The following is a 12,302-nucleotide window of genomic DNA, read 5'->3' as shown; positions in this document are numbered from 1 at the left end:
AGATAAGCTGTATTTGAGGACACGAAACAAACCTTAGCAAATCTGAGACTAAAATCATGCCAGGTATTTTCTCTAGGCACAATGGTATGAAACTCAAAATCATTAACAAAAGGAAAACTGGATAATTCACAGATACAAGGACATTAACACTTTAGAATAACCAGTAAATCAAAGCCAGAAAAGGATACTACCAGGAAAAAAAAATACAGACAATATCTCAGTGAAAATGGATGTAAAATTCTCAATAAAATATTCACACACCAAATTTAGCAGCACATTAAGGAATCATTTACCATGACCAAGTGGGATTTATACCTGGGATACAAGCAAGGATAGTTCAACATTCAGAAATCAACAATGTGATACATCACATTAATAAAATGAAAGAAAAAATCATATAATCATCTCAATAGATACAGAAAAAGCATCTGTCAAAATTCAACATATGTTCATAATAAAAACTCTTAAAAAATTAGATACAGAAGAAACTTACCTCAACATAATAAAGGCCACATATAATCCCATAGCTAATACCATACTCAATAGTGAAAGGATGAAAGCTTTAGCTTTTCCTCTAAGATCTGGAACAAGACAAGGATGACCACTCTCACCACTCCTATTTAATAGAAGTCCTATCTAGAGCAATCAGGTTTTTAAAAAAAAGGAAATAAAAGGCATCAAAATTGGAGAGGAAAAAGCAAAACTGTCTCTATTTGAGATGACATGATTTTACATAAAAAATCCTAAAGACTCAACCAAAAAGCTCGTAGAATGAATAAACAAATTTAAGAAAGTTGTAGGATACAAAAAAATTATCTACACTAACAATGAATTATCTAAGAAATAATCCCATTTACAATAACAGCAACACAATAAAATATTTTGAAATAATCTTTTTTTTTAATTTAAAAAATAATTTTTATTCAAGGATGATTAACATACAGGATTATATTAGTTTTAGGTATATCTAATGATTCAGCAATTCTATACATTACTCATCAAGGTAAGTGCTCATCAAGGTAAGAATACTCTTGATTCCAGGGCACCTGGGTGGCTCAGTGGGTTAAAGCCTCTGCCTTCCACTCAGGTCATGATCCCAGGGTCTTGGGATCAAGCCCTGCATTGGACTCTCTGCTCAGCAGGAAGCTTGCTTCCCTTCCTCTCTCTGCCCCTGTCTCTGCCTACTTGTGATCTTTCTCTGATTTATTTATCAAATAAATAAATAAATAAATAATCTTTAAAAAAAACACTTTTGATTCCCTTTGCTGTTTCACCCATTCTCTGATCCACCTCTTCTCTGGCAACTGTCAGTTTGTTCTCTGTATTACTTAGGAATAAGCTTAACCAAGGAGGTGAAAGATCTCAATATAAGACATTGTCAAAAGAAATCAAAGAGGGCACAAATAAATGGGAAGAAGTAACCTGTATTCATACAGGGGGAGAATTAATAATATTTGTTCAAATGTCCATATCACCCAAAACTATCTATGGATTCAATAGAATCACTATCAAATTCCAATGGCATTTCTTAAAGGAGTAGAAAAAAATCCTAAAATTTACATGGAACCACAAAAACAATAACCAAAAGCCAAATAGCCAATAGCCAAAAGCCAATAGCCAAAGCACTCCTGAGAAAGAGAACAAAGCATCACACTTATTTCAAGGTGTACTATAAAAAGCTATAGTAATCAAAATAGTATGGCATTGGCATAAAAACAAAGAGATCAATGGAGCACTAATGAAAGCCCAGAAATAAATCCAAGTATTTACGGTCAGTTATTATTTGTCAAGGGAGCCAAAAATACTTAATGGAGAAAAGCAGTCTTTTCAATAGAAACTATAGATTCACATGTAAATGAGTGAAACTGGACCCCTATCTTACACCACTCTCAAAAGATAACAAAATGGATTAAAGACTTACACATAAGAAGCAAAATGATGAAACTCCCAGAACATAGGAAAAAAGCTCCTTGACATGGGTCTTGGTGATGATTTTTTTTGATAGGACACAAAAGCATAAGCAAAAATATAAAATATAAATATAAACAAGTGGGACAACATCAAATTAAAAAGCTTCTGCACAGCAAAAAAAAACCATCAGCAAATTTTCCCTACTGAATGGGAAAAAATATTTGCAGGCCATGTATCAGATAAGGTGTCATATCCAAAATATATAAGGAAATCCTACAACTCAACAGCAAAAAATAAATAAATAAAAATTAAAAATCCAATTAAAAATGGTCAAAAGACCTGAATAGACATTTTCCAAAGGTATATGAAAGGCCAACAAGAAGCTGCTCAACATCACCAGTCATTAAGGAAATGCAAATCAAAACCACAATGAGATATTATCTTCATGCCTTAAATGGCCATCATTAAAGACAAGAGATTACAAATATTGGTAAGGATGTGAATGTAAAAGGGAACCCTTACACACGATTGCTGAGACTGTATGCTGGGATAGCTGCTATGGAAAACAGTATGGAGGATCCTCAAAAAACTAAAATTACATGGACTCCTGGATCTAGCAATTCCATTTTTGAAAATATATCCAAAGGAAACAAATACACTAGCTCTAAAGAATATCTGCACCCCTATGTTCATAGCAGCATTATTTCTAATAGCCAAGACATGAAAACATCCCAGTGACCATCAATGGATGACTGGATAAAGCTATTGTGATGTATACATACATACACAATGGAATATTATTCAGCTATAAAGAATGAGGCAATCCTTCCATTTGGGACAGTATGAATGAACCTTGAAGGCATTATGCTAGGTAAAATAAGTCACAAAGAGACAATTACTGTATGTTCTCACTTACACGTGGAATATATAATTTTTTAAAAATCCCAGAAAAAGAGATCACACTTGGGGTTAGCAGGAGGGAAATGGGGAGGGGAGAACAGGGAATTGGAGAAAGACAGTCAAAAGGTATAAACTTACAGTTATAAGGTAAATAAGTAGTAGATATGTAATATATAACATGGTGACTACAGTTAACATGCTGTATGATATACATGAAGGTTGTTAAAAGATTGAATCCTAAGAGAATCATAGGTAATAAACAAAGTTTCTTTCTCTTTTTACTGAGTCTATATAAGATGATGGATGCTTACAAAACTTATTGTGGTAATTATTTCACGATTAATGCAAACCGTTAGGCTGTACACCCTTTACCGTCAGCTATATCTCAATGTATCTGGAAAATTAAAAAAAGAATGAGGCAGATTTTATATACATGTGAGTTTATACATAAACATAGTACGTATACATATATAATAATACATAAAGAGTACCAAAATATGTTTCAGTAAAAAAACAAAAAAACATACAAGCCAGTGTGCATGGTACACTCCCATTTGTAGTTAGAGAATTAAAAAAAGCATATACATATATGAATTTGTACATGTTGAGATGATTTTTTTTTAAAGATTTTATTTATTTATTTGACAGAGAGAAATTACAAGTACACTGAGAGGCAGGCAGAGAGAGAGAGAGAGAAGGAAGCAGGCTCCCTGCTGAGCAGAGAGCCCGATGCGGGACTCGATCCCAGGACCCTGAGATCATGACCTGAGCCGAAGGCAGTGGCTTAACCCACTGAGCCACCCAGGCGCCCCAATTTTTAACAGTGCTTATTTCATGGGAAGCAGTCTACAAGGATAGCATAAAAGGGATACTAATGTTTCACTGTATATTTCTATTATTTGAATTTTTAGGCCTTTTGTAATGCTTGTATTACTTTCCAACATATAAATTATTTTAAATATTAATATAAAATTGTTGTAACAATTGTTCTCAATGAGTAGTTTTAAAGGATTTTGTAAAATGTATTCTCTGGAATGTTTTTAAATTTTACCCTTCAATCACAGATCTCATAATTTCATTGTAAATCTTCCCCCACCAAAACTGGTAAAAAAAAAAAAATTATAAACAATAAAATCTAGCCAATTCCTTGAATTATTACACGATGAAAAATTATTAGGACCTCAACAAGTGCTATTTTATTTTATAAGTAGTTCCTTTTTTTCAACATTAGAAATCTTCCATTCTCCCAATATTCAATAATAGGTATGATAAGGACTTAATTCGGGGGGGAATGAATATGGTTTACCATGCTAAAAACACTTTTGGCACATAAAAGATATAAAATATGATTTATACTCATCAGATTTCAAAAACCGAAGGAGCCTCAGAATCATTCCATTTCATTCCTCAATGAAGCAACTGAAACTTGTTGGTTAAGAGAGCTGCTCAAAGTCAGAATAGGACAAGAACAAAACTGAACTCTTGGTTTGACTTCCATCTCTCCTAATTAGCTTCATTTTTTAGAAATAATACAGAACAGGAAAGTGAGGCAAAGGCAGGCCTTCCGGATTTGAGTTTCTGAAGAGTTCAAGGGCAGAAAAATACTTAGAGCAGATACCTGGCCGTAGAGTACAAAATGGCAGGGAAAGATGTAGGAAAAGGGCCTAATATTAGATAGTTCAATTCTGGTTCTGATTAAATTAGGAAGGGTAAAAGAAGATAATGATGAATCAATTCTTACTTCTGAAAATGGCTTACAGTGGAGGACAATACTGTTTTTATCACCAAGAAACAGCTACTTGAGGGCAGCTCTAGGGTCAAGGAAATTTAAATGCCACTCACTCTCTTACAGGAAAATCTATCAAAAGAAAAGGCTTGAAACTTTATTTCACAACTGTATGGTATTCAGGCTATTCAAATAATTCCCCCAAATCTTTACAAATTTCTAAAAAGGGAGAGAAAGCCTTGTTAATAGTTTATGTTTTTCTAACATGGTAATTCAGTCTGTGGCAATTCAATGTTAAAACAGAGTTGGATTTTTTTAATATATTAAGTATGTACCCTTGGTCCTTTTAATAATATGTATATGGTATTACATATATGATCTTTTCCAAAACTTAGTAGATAATTTCTCATTTAATGACTAAGGATTCTTATGATAGTTACAATTCATGGTATTTGTTTCATTGGTCTTATCTATGACTAATATGCTACTGCATCCTTAGATCAGGAATACAACCCCAACTCTTTCTTATGAGGGGTTGGACAGAATTGGTGCCTTTGCCTTTCAGCCCCTACTGGAGGCCAGTCACAGGCCTAGTAGCAATGGTGCAGTTTGGCAGTCATTAAAAGAAACTGCATTTTTAAGGGCACCTGGATGGCTCAGTTGGTTAAACTTCTGCCTTCAGCTCAGGTCATGATCCTGGGGTCCTGGGATGGAGCCCCATATCCAGGCTTCTCGCTCAGTGGGGAACCTACTTCTCCCTCTCCCTCTGCTGCTCCCCCCACTTATGCTCTCTCTCTCAAATAATAAATAAAATCTTAAAAAAAAAAAAAAAGAAAGAAACTGCATTTTGGGGGAGTCACTAATGAAGCCACTAAGCCACTAATAAAGAACTGCTTTTTTTTTTTTTTTTTAGTATTTATTTATTTGAGAGAGAAAGCGTGAGCAGGCAGGGGGCATAGAGGTAGAGGGAGAGAGAGAATCTCAAGCAGACTCCCTGCTAAGTGCAGAGTGTGTAGGGCTCCATCTCACAACCCTGAGATCATGACCTAAGCCAAAAACAAGAGCTGGATGCTTAATCGACTGAGCCACCCTGGTACTCCAGAACTGCTTACGTTAAATCAGCGATTCTCAAAGGGTGGTACAAGGGTCACCTCAAGGTCCCTTAGACACCTTCAGGAGTCTGAAAGTTCAGAACACTTTTATAATGCAGTATTATTTCTATTTTCAGTCATTGTCATGAATATAAAGTGGAATTTTCCAAAGACTATGATATTATATAAAGAAAAGTGTCAACATCCAGAAAATCTGCCTAACACAATGAACAAGTACAAAAGTGATGTACACAGTACAAAAAGTTCCTTGATTACGGCTTCAGATATCACACTGCAAAATACCTAATAAGAAATAAATACCACTGGGGCACCTGGGTGGCTCAGTGGATTAAAGCCTCTGCTTTCGGCTCAGTCATGATCCCAGGGTCCTGGAATCAAGCCCTACATTGGGCTCTCTGCTCGGCGGGGAGCCTGCTTCCCCCTCTCTCCCTGCCTGCCTCACTGCCTGCCTCTCTGCCTACTTGTGATCTCTGTCTGTCAAATAAATAATAAATAAAATCTTAAAAAAAAAAAGAAAGAAAGAAAGAAATACCACTTACTAAGTTTTGATGTAGTATTAAAGAGGCATATCTAGTTATCTGGAAAGTCTATTAAAATATTCTTCCATTTCTGACTCCTATAGACATCTGTGTAAGGCTGCATTTTTAAAATATTTATTAACCGTAGTAACATATTGCAACAGATTGAATGCAGAAACACCTCTAAGTACCCAGCTGTCCTCTATTAAGACTGATATTAAAGAAATTTGCAAATATATAGAACGATGCCACTCTTCTCCCAATTTATTTCTGGTTTAGAAAATATTTTTCTTGAAAAAATTTCATGATAACATATAGGAGTTATTATTTTTAGGTAAATTAAGAAATATTTTTCAAAGTTCTGTTTTTCTTTCTGAAATGGTAAATATCAACAGACCTACCCACATAAACAAAAGCTCCTAGGCAGGGTGGAGGGGTCTGCAATAATTTTTAAACATTTAACAGGTCTTAAGACCACAAACTTTGGGAATCACTGAATTATAGAACTAAAAATGTTTTTTGCTGTAAAAGTTAGCACACCTCTACATTTTTTTGCAGCTTTATACTTTGTCATAATTTTATTTAAATATTAAAATGCATGTAACTATTAATATTAAATAAACATATTAAAATGAGGCTGCTACTACAACAAAACTCTATTCAATAAATTTATTGACATAATCAAAATAACAGTACAAAAACAACTATAAGTAAAGAAATATGTATTCTGATTTAGCTGCCTACCCCTAGTATAGAATTCAACAAATATAACCTCATCAAGCAGTTCTTCATCCCTGGTGTCCAGTCCAGGATGGGCAGACCACATCACACAAGAGAAAAACAGCAGTCATGGGTGCTTTTCTCCATTCATAACTTGGGCTGCTTGTTTCAGAATCATGTATCCATTTCTGAACTACCTGCTCTTAAATCACAGAGACACTGCATTCACTCAGTTCCATCAACCTACCAACTAAGCCTGCACCCAACTTAGAGGTTAATATTCAGAGGGAAGTTTTTTCACACAGCTAAATTATTTACAGGTAACCTTGAAAACTGCTTTCTGTCCCTCCCCTAAGAAGAAAAGGTAACTCAAAAAGGGAGTAAGAGAGTAGCCTGAAATCCTTCCTGGAATGAGGCAATCTGTAAACTAACAAAGCTGCTCCAAGTTTCAGCTTAAGGACAGACTCAAAAGAAAAAGCTACACCAAATGAAACATAGAAAAAACACGATTCTTAAGAAAGAGTGGCACAGAACTAAAAGAAAGCACTACTAATATTTCACTGCAATTTTAAGGGATACTCAGGACTGTCCTGGTTTTTAGTTAATGTGCAAAATGAAACACTGCAATTACGCTTTCTAGATTTCTTTTTTATTTCTCCTTTGCCTAATAAATGGTAGTGGCTATAACCTACTGAGTTTGAAGAAAAAAGATCAACTTAGTGTTGGATAAAGTAAGAAAATTGAGTAAATGAATGAGGCACAAAAACAAAAGCTGAATTTCACACTGAATTAAGAAACTCAATGGTAAATATTTCAAATTCTGGGTTGATTACTGAGATTATGAAAGATAAAATTAGACATAATGGACCAAAGGCTTTAGGAAGTATGAAAAGGTAAGCTAGAAAGTTACGCTCAGGTGGGTTGCCGAGGCTCCTCCATTCAGAAGAGAGGTAGTATATAATGTGACAGCTGAAATGAGATTGATTTGAGAAAAGGAGGTTCGTAATAACATATTAAATGTCAATTCTAATAAAACCTCAAACACAACAGAAATGAAGTAGTTTAGATCTCCCAACCAAACTCTGAGGCTTATAGCTAATTAACTCAACACTCCTAAAATCTGAGAGTAAACTTCTAAAAAAAGTTACTCCTTCATGTACATAAAACATTTATAACCCCTTGTGAAAATAATTATTACCAAAAAAATAATTGAAATTTGAAAATACAAGTTCAAACATAATTTTCTCATCGAGAAAGACCTGAGATTATTTACAACTATTCTAAAGAAAATAAAATATTTATGTATAATCTAACAAAACCTGTATGGGTCTATATCCTAAGAATGACAAATTGATGATGGAAGAAATGAAAGACGACCTAAATAAATGGAAGAATATACTGTGTTCGAGAATAGGAAGGTTCAACACATCAATTCTCCACAAATGATCCTTTCTTTTTTTTTAAAGATTTTATTTATTTATTTTACAGAGAGAGAGAGATCACAAGTAGGCAGAGAGAGAAGGGAAAGAAGATTCCCTACTGAGCAGAGAGTCCGATGCCGGGCTCGATCCCAGGACCCTGAGATCACGACCCAAGCCAAAAGCAGCGGCTTAACCCACTGAGCCACCCAGGCGCCCCCACAAATGACCCATTTTTAATGCATTACCCATTAAAATCCCAGGAAAGTGTTTGTAGACAAAGACAAGCTTATCCTAAAGTTTATATGGAAAGGCAGAGGACCCAGATTAGTTAAAATAGCCAAACTTTTAAAAATAAAGCATAATGAGACAAATCAATCTACCTAATGTAAACCTCATTATTTTGCCTATAATGAAGAAGGTGTGGTATTGTCAGAGGGACAGACACACAGATCAACAGAACAGACTACAGAATCCAGAAATAGACCAATAAAAATATGCCCAACTGATTTTTGAAAAGATGCCAAATTCAAAAGAAGGATACCTTTTCAACAAATGGTTACTGGAGTAACTGGGCACCACAGGGGAAAACAAAACAAGAACAAACAAACAAACAAAAACCCAGCCAAACAAAAACACCTCAACCTGAATCTCACATATGATACAAAATTAACTCAAAATGGACATGAAAGTAAAACACAAAACCATAAGACCTTTGGATAAAAGTACAGTAGAAAATCTCGGGGGCTACAGGCAAAGGGTGATAGAAATAGACAAAGAATTCTGAGACTTTATCCAAAGCACAATCCATAAAAGAAAAATCTGATAAACTAGATTACATCAAAATTTAAAACTTTCCCTCTGAAAGCCCCTGTGATGAAAATGAAAAGACAACTACAGACTGGGAGAAAATATCTGCAAACCACATATCTGACAAAGGACTTGTAATTAGAATATATAAAGAACTTAAAAAATTAGTAAATACACCAACAAGCCAATTAGGAAATGGGCCAAAAAAATTTTTTTTAAAGGAACATGAACAGAATCTACAGATGGCAAATAAACACACAAAAAGATATACATCATTAGCCATTAGGAATGATACAAATTAAAACCATGAGATAGCACTAAACACCTATCAGAATGGCTACAATATAAAAGTAGTAACATCAAAAGCTGGCAAGGATGTGGAGATACTGGATCAATTATACATTGCTAGTAGAAATGTAAAATAGCACTGCCACTCTAGAAAGAGAATGGTTGGGGCGCCTGGGTGGTTCAGCGGGTTAAGCCTCTGCCTCCAGCTCAGGTCAGTCTCAGGGTCCTGGGATCAAGCCCCATGGGGCTCTCTGCTCAGCAGGGAGCCTGCTTCCCTCCTCTCTCTGCCTACTTGTGATCTCTCTCTCTCTGTGTCAAATAAATAAGATCTTTAAAAAAAAAAGAAAGAAAGAAAGAAAGAAAGAAAGAGAACGGTGTTTCTTAAAAAAAACAAAAATGCATTTATCATCCAACCCATCAAGCACTTTTAGACATATATCCCAGAAAAATGAATATATATGTTCAGACCAAAAACTGTGTATGAATGATCATAGCAGCATTATTAGTTAATAGCTAAAAACTGGAAAACAAAAAACAAAAACCAAAAAAATAAAAAATAAAAACTGGAAAACAACCCTGATGTCCTTCAATGGGATGTACCATAACACTCCATGATATATCCATACCATAGCATACTATTCAGGAATTAAAAAGGAACACACTATTGATATATACAACTTGGATGGAGCTCAAGGAAAAAAAATGAAATCTATTCATCTCAAAAGGTTAAATACTACATGATTCCACTTATATAACGTTCTTAAAATAAAAAAATTATACAAATAGTGAACAGATTAGTGGATGCCACAGGTGAGAGAGACGGCAATAAGGCAGTTGTGCCTATAAAAGCTGGTAACTCGGGATCCTTGTGATAGAACTGTTCTGCATCTTGATTCTGGATGTTGTCCACATAAATTTTTCTACACGTGTGATAAAACTGCATAGAACTAAACACATACACACATGCAAACACAAATGAAGGCTCGTAAAACCAGTGAAACCTGAGTAAAGTTCATGGATTGAATCATTATATCAAAAACAATTTCCTGGTTGCAGTATTATATTGCAGTTATGCAGGATGTTACCACTGCAGAAACTGAATGAAGAATATAGGGGATCTCTACATATAATTTTCATACAACAGCATATGAATCTATAATTAACTCAAAATAAAAAGTTAAAAACACTTTTTTTACACCCAATAAGGAAAAAAAAAAAGAATTGAGGACACTATTCATTTACCAACTATTTCAAAGACTTTACTACAGATGATTTTCTTGCTAAGTGAGCAGCTAAATAATCAACTTCATCTATTACTAAGAATCCAAAGACTTCTGTATTTCCTCTTTCTTTTTTCTCCTCTTCCCCTCAACACTCATAAACCTCCTTCATAATTGGCTGTAAGAGAGAACCACAGTATATGTGTGTGTGTGTAGATTGCGACACCATGTTCTCTCTAGTTTTATACATACACAGAGGTATTTTCTTCTTTAAAATCATTATTAGCATTCTGTGCTCGTGGTTCCCAATTTTAAATATCCATGGTATGGAACATTTTCTATTTCCCCTTTAAAAATAATTGAAATGGGGTGCTTGGGTGGCTCAGTCATTAAGCATCTGCCTTCAGCTCAGGTCATGATCCCAGCATCCCTCAGGCTCCCTGCTCAGTAGGAAGCCTGCTTCTCCCTTTGCCTGCTGTTCCCTCTGCTTGTCTTCCCTCTCTCGCCATCTCTGTCATAAATAAATAAAATCCTTAAAAAACAACAACAAAAAATAGAAATAAAATTAAAATAAAAAATAAAAATTAATTAAAATGTTTTGTTTTTTGTGACAATAATTACTTTCAGATCCTACCCCCACTCCACCTCAAGGTAAGTAGCCCTTTAAAAAAAAAGTTTCCATATGCTTGCTCTGCAGTTTGGGTTGATTACTGGTAAAGCCTACATGATAGGGTACCTTCTGTGCACTGAAACAGAAAAATGATTGTTAATTATATAGAGTAAGTTAGCTACTTTCTCTAACCATTGATGTACACAGTATTAGCAAGCCACTGCCCCTGGGCTTAGCACTGGTGTACTAAACATGGTATCCTATACAAAGAAGCACTATAACATACCAATAAAAACACCTAATTAATACATTGCAGAAAGTTAATTTATTTGTAGTTCTGACTTGCACTTGTTCAGAGAGCTCTCACAGCAGGCATTATTCCTATACTTTTCCTCAGCTTTGCTTTCCAAACTACTCATTGATTTTCATAAGTACTGACTCAGGGCTTCGGTTTGATATACATATGTACACACATATATCTATATAGATACACTGTATATGTATTTAGTTTTATGCAATTTTACCACGTGTATGTGATATGTATATATACATACATACTCACACACACACACACACACACAAGTATAAGGTAGCATCTAATACAAATTCTTTGTGCAAATATCATGGGGTAGTACTCTTTTTTTCAACCTGTTCCAAGAAAAATACCTTTTTAAAAACTCTGCTATATTCTCAGACTAGTGACTCTTCTTATACCTACCTCTCATCTTAGTTTCTATCTGGGGGAATAAGGGTAAGTCCTGCCCCCAAAAAGTCTTACAAATGTTCAAAGAAATAAAAACAAAGAATTTTTTATGCGACATTTCTTATACAATGCCCCCAAGTGTCAGTTTTATAAACTATAGCTATTAGTGTATCATTTTCAATTTTAGAGAAACAATCAGATAATCAAATAATGTATTTCCCCAAAATGACTAAGATTCATGGAATTAAACATTCATTCATTAACAGGTGGCCCATAAACGGGTAAAATTTTTGTATCCTGCTCTTAAGTACACAATTTTAATTTTTTCCTAATCTCTTACTCAAAGATAATTTTACAAATATTAAA

At 34.6% G+C, this 12,302-nt stretch overlaps 1 protein-coding gene across 3 annotated transcripts in view; it reads right to left on the bottom strand.

Moving 5' to 3' along the window:
* LCA5 (lebercilin LCA5) overlaps positions 1-12,302 on the bottom strand; it is a 58,586-nt gene that overhangs the window by 26,313 nt on the left and 19,971 nt on the right. The gene's annotated exons all lie outside the window — the stretch shown is intronic.

Source organism: Mustela nivalis (genome assembly GCF_964662115.1).
Source record: "Mustela nivalis genome assembly, chromosome: 5".
Lineage (NCBI taxonomy): Eukaryota > Metazoa > Chordata > Mammalia > Carnivora > Mustelidae > Mustela > Mustela nivalis.
The sequence above is the reverse complement of the archived record's forward strand: the minus strand, read 5'-3'. Positions and strand labels throughout refer to the sequence as shown.